At 65.7% G+C, this 7,904-nt stretch overlaps 1 protein-coding gene across 1 annotated transcript in view; it reads left to right on the top strand.

Moving 5' to 3' along the window:
• Positions 1-460: 460 nt before the first annotated feature.
• MTA1 (metastasis associated 1) overlaps positions 461-7,904 on the top strand; it is a 23,713-nt gene continuing 16,269 nt past the window's right edge. Inside the window, exons 1-2 of the mRNA XM_024758103.1 lie at positions 461-589; positions 5,105-5,198. The gene's annotated coding sequence lies outside the window, so the exon portion shown is untranslated. The remainder of the gene's footprint in view (positions 590-5,104; positions 5,199-7,904) is intronic.

Here is a 7,904-nt window from a genome sequence, read left to right on the forward strand (position 1 = left end):
AGCCAGAGCCCCACTCGCCCTTGGGGGCGTTGGGGAAATGGAGAGCACGTGTGGTTTTTCTGTGAGGGGAGCCTGTGCTGGCTTGAGGTCTGGGGGACCCGGCAGGGCGGCAGCACCCTCGGGACCCTGCTCCCCTGGGCCCCCGACCTCGTGCCGCCCCGGCGAGCTCCGTTTCTCCTCCACCGGGAAGCCCCGGCCTCCGTTCAGCTCTTTTGTCTTTGGAGGAGAGGTGGTGGGACGCCGGGGGATGTGCATGGGGGGGTGACCGGGGCCTGGCAGCCTCCGTGCCGACGTGGTCTCTGGGGCCGGCTGTAGCAGTGCCTGTGACCGTCCTTCCCGCCCTGGCGGTACCGCTCTTGGGGCCCCCTCCGGGCCGGCTGCAGCCCCCGCGGCCCCCCACCACCCCCGCCTGAGCCTGGCCCCCGCCTGCCACCGCAGATGCAGCCAGGCCGCGGGCGAGCGGGGGGCCGGCTCCCAGGCTGGCGGACTCGCGAGGCTGACGCGCTCTCGCCCGTTTGCAGACTACGTCTACTTCGAGAACTCCTCCAGCAACCCGTACCTGATCCGGAGGATCGAGGAGCTCAACAAGGTAGCGTGTGGCCCCGTCCCTGCTGGGGGGCGGGGGTGCCCCTCCCCGGAGAGCCCATCCCTGAGGGTCCCTGGTAGGGTGTTAGGAGAGGGTCTGGGTTGGATGGTTCCAGCTGAGGAGTGAAGGAAGCCGCCTGGGCGCCCACAGCCCAAAGGTCCCCTGCCCGTCTCCCTCCTCTCTCGCCCCGCGTCTGCCGAGCGTCCTGGGCAGGCGCTTATGAGTGGATTAGGGGGTGGGGCCCCCGGAGCCCTCCTGGGCCTGGTGGGGCATGGTGGGTGTGGGCTCACAGGTTCAGAATGGCCTCTTTGGTCAGAGGAGTGGGTGCTGTCCCGTGCAGACCCCCAAGCCCGGTGGGGGAAGCCCCCCCACGTCTCCTGCCGCCCTCCTTAGTTGGAGGCGTTGGCGGGGGCACTGGGGGAGAGGGCATCGGTGTGACCCTCCTCCGAGGCCACGGCTGCGGCCACGGCGGTGCCCGGTCAGCAGGGCCCTTAGCTCTGCCCCTTCTCTCTCCCCTGGTTCCTGCAGAAGGGCGGCTGTGGAGCCCCGCCCTGGAGCAGCCCCAGTCACGGAAGCACTGCTGTCACTCGTGTTGGCTAGGGGCCACCTTGTGCCTCCGTGTGGCCAGCAGGGGAGGGTCTGCTTTCCTGGACCTCAGGCCTTGGGGCAGTGCAGCCGATTCTCAGGACCAGGTGGGGTGGGGCGGGAAGGTCAGGGTGCCGGTCTCCCAAGGATCAGACTAGCCGTGGCGGCACCCCGACCCTAAGGCCGTGCCTGCTGGGACCAGGAGATGGGCGGCGTGCCCGTGCCCCGAAGCCTCAGCCCCGGCCTGGGCGTGTCAGTGACCGGGGCTGGGGGCGGTGGCCGGATGTCCCGTGAGGCCACCACACTGCTGGAACCGGTACGCTGGCGGGCGCCTCCCCCAAGCCCTGCTTACCGCCCACTGGAGCCGTGGGGCGGGAGGGTGCAGCCCGTGCCCGCTGCTGCGATGGGAGCAGGTGTCTGTCCCGCCCCACCCCTTGCGGATCACTGGAGGCGTGGCTGGGGGCCAGGCCTCTGCGTGGAGCCGTCCTGGTAGGCGGGGCCATGGCAGCCAGTGGTCGCAGGGTGGCCACGGTGCCCTCACTCTGGCCGCGACACGCCACGTGTGTGAGGGAGAGGCAGTGCCGCCCCGTGAGGGTGGACGCAAGTGTGGGCACCAGGAAGCTCTGCCTGGTGGGGTGGTGGAAAGGGGCGTGGGTCCAAAGCACTGGAGAGCACAGATGTCTGCTGTGGCCCTCAGGGTCCTCGGAGCCCTGCACCCCTGCTGGCCTCCCCTCCCACCCCACGGGGCATGGGGGCTCCGTCCCGGCTGGAGAGGTGGGCACAGCCCAGGCAATTGTAGTTCAGGCAGGGGCTGAAAACGGCGTCAGTTTGAGGGCTCTCCCCTGACGGCCCCAGGATGCTGGGCAGCCCCGTGTGCAGAAGGAAGTGGGGGGGGGGTGCTCTCTGGGGGCAGATCTGAGCTGCTGGCGTCGCGTCCCAGCAAAACGCCTGCTCTCAGCCTGCGACCTGGACGGAGCAGGGAGGACGGCTTCCACCGTGAGATCCATCGAAAGAAACCGAGGAGAGAGCTGATGAGGGCGCAGAGGAAAACTGAGGCCAGACGAGCCAGGGGCATCCTCAGAGAGACGTGGCAGCTGCTGTGACTGGGGAGACTCAGGAGTGAGAAGAGGCTCCTGGAAGTCAGTAGCAGAAACTGGGACGAAAACACAGAGAGAAAACTCAGAAAAGTAGAGAGTCCTCCAACGGCCCAACGTCCAGTTAGTAGGAATCAGAGGAGACGAGGGCCCTGCAAGCAGAGGAGTGGCCTGAGAAAATGCCCCCACCCCAAGGTCCTCCAGAGCCACAGCCCCGTCCAGCCCCCAGGACAGCGGGCGCCCCGGCGGAGGGCACCCTGCGGGCCGCTGACCAGTCCCCATGCCACCCGCCCAGAGCAGCAGGGTCCTGGCGGGGCCCTGGAGCGGACCCTGGAGTGAGCACTGAGGGGTCAGGAGGAAGGGGCGCATGTAGACTGGGGCAGGGGGCTCAGGGTTGCTCTGCGCTTTGTCTCTTTTCTGTAAATGAAAACAAGTCTAAAATGAGTTTTCTTGGCAAAGCCCAGCTCTTTTGAGCCCCTTGGAGCCCCTCTACTGGGCCGTGCCCAACACCAGTTCCCCTAGCCCTCCCGGGACTCTGGGCTTTCATGAGCTTTCAAAGTAACTGTCGAGTTTTCTTCTTAGAACTTTGATTGGATATATATGGCATTTACGTTGTTTTCACGAAGAGTTAAATCTTTACACTGCTGGAGAAAATTGCCGTTGTGAAAGCACAGGAAAAGTCTGGCGGGGGGGTGAGAACGGGGAGGGGTGGAGGGGGGCGCGGAGGGCAGACCTTCGGGACGGGTGTCGGGGAGGCGGCGTGGGGACCAGGCCCCGTGCGGGCCGGCTGGGTGCCAGCCAGGCAGGAGAGGCCCAGAGGGGACCAGAGGACGGGCTGAGGCCTCCCGGGAAGCCTCTGTCGTGGGATTAGAAGCCAGGTTTTAGGGAGGCAGGTTGGACCGTGGGGCGTGGGAGTCTCCGAAAAGTCCAGCAAAGGATGAAAGGCAGACGCTGCTGACCCCAGTGGGACATCTCCCCGCATCCCACGTTGTCCTCCAGCAGGGTCCTCCTGGGGGGCCAAGGACCCCACTCCGCCTGCTCCCGAACCGTAGCCACCCCCAGCCTGTGGGAAGGCCCCCTGCCGTCCTGCCCTTGCTCCCGGGCCGCTGAGCCGGCCTCCGTGGAGACAGGAGACGGGCGAGGGTGCCCTGCAGTCGCCCCAGCTTTCCTCCCACAGGCCCTTTGGGACCCCAGCCCAGGGGGCGATGCAGGCAGGTGCAGGAGACATGTGGGGGGTGTGAGGGGCTAGGCAGCAGGGGTCCGGGCAGAGCACCGGAGGGAAGAGCGCTCTGGAGCCCTGGGTCTCCAGGGTCCGGCCCAAGCCAGGCTCGCAGAGCTGAGGTTGTGCAGAACAAAGCACAACCCCAGGGGGTGCACGTTCTCGGGGGCCCCTGGGAGGGGCTGCACCTGGTGTGGATCCAGGAGGGGGCATTGCTGCGACTCCACAGGCCCGCTGGGGGGCAGCCTCCGTGGCTCAGAGACTCGGACAAAGCCCTGAAGACGCAAGGCCCAGGTGCTCCCGGAGGCCGGGACCGTGGCTGCCACGGGACGCTCTCGCGTGGTCCTTCTAGACTCTGTCCGGTTGCTTCTGTGGGCCTGACACGGTGCCAGATCGTCTCCGTCCTGTTGAAGGCCCCTCGTCGTTCCAAGCTCAGCGGACAGTCTCCAGGACCATTTCTACGAGGCGCTTTTTGGTCTGGGAATCCCATCTTGCAAAACTCTGGGCACCCTTGAGCACTGCAGATGTTTACGGGTCTGACACAGCCATGCTGACAAGCTGACAAGTCGTGCTTCTAAAAACCCAGTCTTCACATGCTGAAGACGGACGCGTCATCTTCAGGCCCTCTCACGCTCACTTGTTTTGATACTTGATCTCAGCTTTCCTGGAAGAATTCTTCATGCCCTTTCTATTCCTTCGTGGACTGGAGTGAGGATGGTTTTCATCAGCGTGCACTCTGCAGTTTTGTGATGAACCTGTAAAGCAGCGGAGTTGATAGCACTTTTAACTTACGCTCAGTGACGTGAAAAATTCCGAAGGCTTTTTCTTGGGAAAAATTCCTGGTTTAATGGAATTTAATAACTAAAAGGGAAGTACTTTTCATAAAGATAATTTTTGTTTAATGTTATAAATGCTGCTGTGCTAAACTCTACAAAGATGAGAATTGTGATAAAATCCTTGCATTATTATTAAAAATTTTGTAAACTCGTCAGTTAAGAAAAAACAGGTTCTCGGTATGAGGTTACCGCCCCGCGGGCCTCACGGGGTCCTTGCTGCTGCTCGTTCTGTCCGCGTTCGTTGGACGCCTCGCAAGCCCGGGTGGTCCCGGGCAGCAGCTGCCGAGTGGAGGTCAGTCCTGGCCGCTGCCGCCCCATCCTGGGGCCGGGCCGACGCTTAGCCCCGCCGCACTGCCCTGCCTCTTGGAGGCGGGTCCAGGCCTCAGGGCCGCGCCTCTCGGGTGCTGCCCAGGTTTCTACTTGTGGCGAGTGACGGAGGCCCGCAGTCGTTGTCCTTGATCACACCCCCTCTGGTGCCCGAAAGGAGGGGGCAGCTCCCGAGGCCAAGGCAGAGCTGACCTTTCTGGTGGCCGGGGTCCACCTGGTGTCGTCAGGCGGCTCGGGATAGGACAGGAGTGGGGGGTGCAGACTCGGTCTAGGTCTGGTGTGCGTCCCCTCCGTCAGTCAGGGCTGCCGCTGCCCTCCAGGGCCCTCCCTGGGGCATGGGCTCCGCATGACGAGCCCGTCCCTGGTCACACCTGAGGCCCCGTCTGGGGAACACCCCTGCGGGGAGCCGCAGGCCCGCGGGGGCATGCGTTCCTTAGACCCTGCCTTGCTGTTGCAGACGGCCAACGGGAACGTGGAGGCCAAGGTGGTGTGCTTCTACCGAAGGCGGGACATCTCCAGCACGCTCATCGCCCTGGCCGACAAGCACGCCAGTGAGTCTCCCAGCCCAGCCCTCCAGCCCGCCTGTAGCTGCCACCTCAGCCTCCGGGCGGGTGTAGACTGAAGTCCATGCATGTCCCTGGGGCCTCCTTCCTTCTCTGAGAAGCGACCCTGGCCGTGCTTGTCCTAGGGTGTGGCTGCTCTCATCTACCTGAGGAGTTTAATTGGGGGACTTTGCAGATCCTTGGATGGACCACTCCTTGGATGGCACAGGGAGCGCTGGGCCCTGGGCTCCAGGCCTGTGGGGGGAGGGGCAGGGCCGCTGGCGCTCTTGTCCAGGACAGGCCTCTGCGCCACGCAGGGTGGACGCAGGCTGTGCGGCCGACCTTGAGGGAGCAGCCGGTTCTTTGCCGGCCTCGTCTGGCCTCACGGGAGGATGGGATCCCACCTTTGGGTTTTGGCCTCTGTCCGCAGCGTCCCTGTGGCACGCCAGTGGTGGGCCCTGAGGCTGTGCCCAGAGGGGACAGAGATGGGATGCAGTGCCTCTCAGCCTCGCACCCTAAAGCCTGTGCCCACCACCCCTGCACTCTGGCCTCCCGGTGCCGAGGAAAAGAGGAAAAGAGCCGGGGTCTTGGGGGTGCACAGCTGCGTGGCCCAGTGGAGTGGTCTGTGCGGTCGTTGGCCCTGCAGGTGTCAGCACGCGGGCTCCCGTTCATGCTGTCAGGACGCTGACGGGGGCCTTGGGGGTGGCCCTGGCGGTAGAGGATCTCCTCCCCGTGTCTGCTGCTCAGCCCAGAGCGACTGCAGCCCCTGCCCCTCGGCACACGGCGCGCTGTGTCCACGGGCCCAGGCTCCGCTGCTCTCAGGCCCCCGGGGGGAGCTTGGCCAGGTGTTAGGCCCTGAGACCCGTGGGAGGAGGGGGTCCTGCAGAAGTGTTGGAGCTGGCAGGGTGGGCAGAGGCCCTGCGGTGCCGGCGGGGCTTCTGCATGCAGGGAAAGCTCCTTGCCGGGGACTTAGAGCCAAGCTGCAGGGAACACGTGTCACGCGCACGGGGTGTGCTGCTCTGAGGAGGCCACCCGCTCCCACCAGCTCACCGCCTCTCAGTGCGGGGCCTCGGCTGTTTTCTCAGGAGCCTGTACTGGCTGCTCAGTCTCGCGGTGGTTTGTGCAGAAACCACGTTTCTCGGGGTTGACTCTCCTGGCGTGCACATCTGTGAGCTCGCTGCAGCTGGGGCGAGGCTGGCCCACCTCGCTGCCCAGGGCCTCGCCCAGTGTCAGGGCATGGGTGTAGGGACACTCTGGGGGCCCTTCTGGCAGGAGGGGTAGAGACCCAGGGGAGCCCGCTGCACGGTCAGATTAGCTGCTCGAGTTTCTTCTGGGCCCGGGGGCCTGAGGGACAAGCTTCCGCCCTGCCCCTACCAGGACATCCAGCCCCTGGTGCCGCACAGATGCCCTGGGGCCACACAGGCCTCCCCGGAACGGTAGAGCCCTTGCTGGGGTCTCCAGGCCACATTCTGCTCCGCCACGGCCCTGTCTCGAGGTGTGTGGCCCCCTCCCACAGAGCTGTCCTCCTGAGACCAAGGCCTTGCCCGAGGGGACAGTGGGCACAGGTGACAGGTCCTCCCTGGAACCCCCCAGAACCAGCTGCAGGGGCTCGGGAGAGCCAGTAGGGTGTGTGAGCTGAGCTGGGGTAGGGTGGGAGCCCAGAGCCTAACTGGGCCTTGTGGGGAAGGCCCCCCAGCTCTGAGCCCAGGGCCCGGGCACCCTGGATCCCAGAGGGAGGGGCTTTTATGCCAGGGGCCATGTCTTGGGTTCCTAGAGGCCAAGTGCCACAGCCCACGCTCGTTTGAGGGTCCGCTGGGAACAGGGCCTGGGGGCTGTGGGGAGGCTCTCTCCTAGTCTCCCGGGGGCTGGAGGTTGGCCTGGCCCAAACCCTGGCCACCCCTGAGGCCTTAAGCGTGGCCCTGGGGTGTGCGTTCCTGGGTCCCTCCTCACCGTTGCTGATGGCAGGGAGCCCTGGTGGGCTGGGGGTCTCAGAGCCACTGTGAGCTAGTTTCAGGACAGGGAGGGGCGGTGCCTGCAGACCCGGAATGGATGCCCACGCGGGCAGGGGCCAGGGTGGCTGCCCCCGGCCCGGTCCCTAGCCATGCTGCGGGGCCAGCGGGGCCGTCACCGGACAGGCGTGAGCAGGGTAAGGTGTGGGGGTGGTGGGCCGGCTTCCGGGTGCTGGTGACGTCCCCGGGAGTGGGCAGGGAGGTGCCGAGGCCAGGCTCCCGTCGCCCACAGCCTGGGCAGACCGGCCCTGCCCCTCTTCCCCCAGCGTCCCTGCCCCTAGCCTTGACCTCCGTCTGAGCTGTCGCAACCAGGGTTTTTTTTTGGGGGGGGGGGGGCGTGTCCCCTGCCCAGGGGCACCAGGACTCCTTGCAACCACCACAGGAGGGCAGCAGAGGGCCAGGGGCCTTATGGTGGCCCAGAGCCTGGGGGGGCTTGGCTCCACGCCCCTACCTTTGGGTCTTGGGGCAGAGGATGGGTTTCGCCATGCGTCTGGCTTCCCCCACCCCACTGTGCACGACCCCAGACTGCCAGTGTGTGTTTGGGGGCACTCCAGCCCCAGGGCTGCATGTGCTAGGGTCCACATCGTGGAGACCTTCCACAGCCCCACCGCATGCCAGTTTCGAGTTTCAGGCTTTCCCTGTGCCCATTGATGGCCCAGCCCTGGAGGTGTGGCCGAGGCCCCCCTGGTCCCCATCCACAGGCAGG

Source organism: Neophocaena asiaeorientalis, unplaced genomic scaffold, assembly GCF_003031525.2.
Source record: "Neophocaena asiaeorientalis asiaeorientalis breed wild unplaced genomic scaffold, Neophocaena_asiaeorientalis_V1.1 scaffold476, whole genome shotgun sequence".
NCBI lineage: Eukaryota > Metazoa > Chordata > Mammalia > Artiodactyla > Phocoenidae > Neophocaena > Neophocaena asiaeorientalis.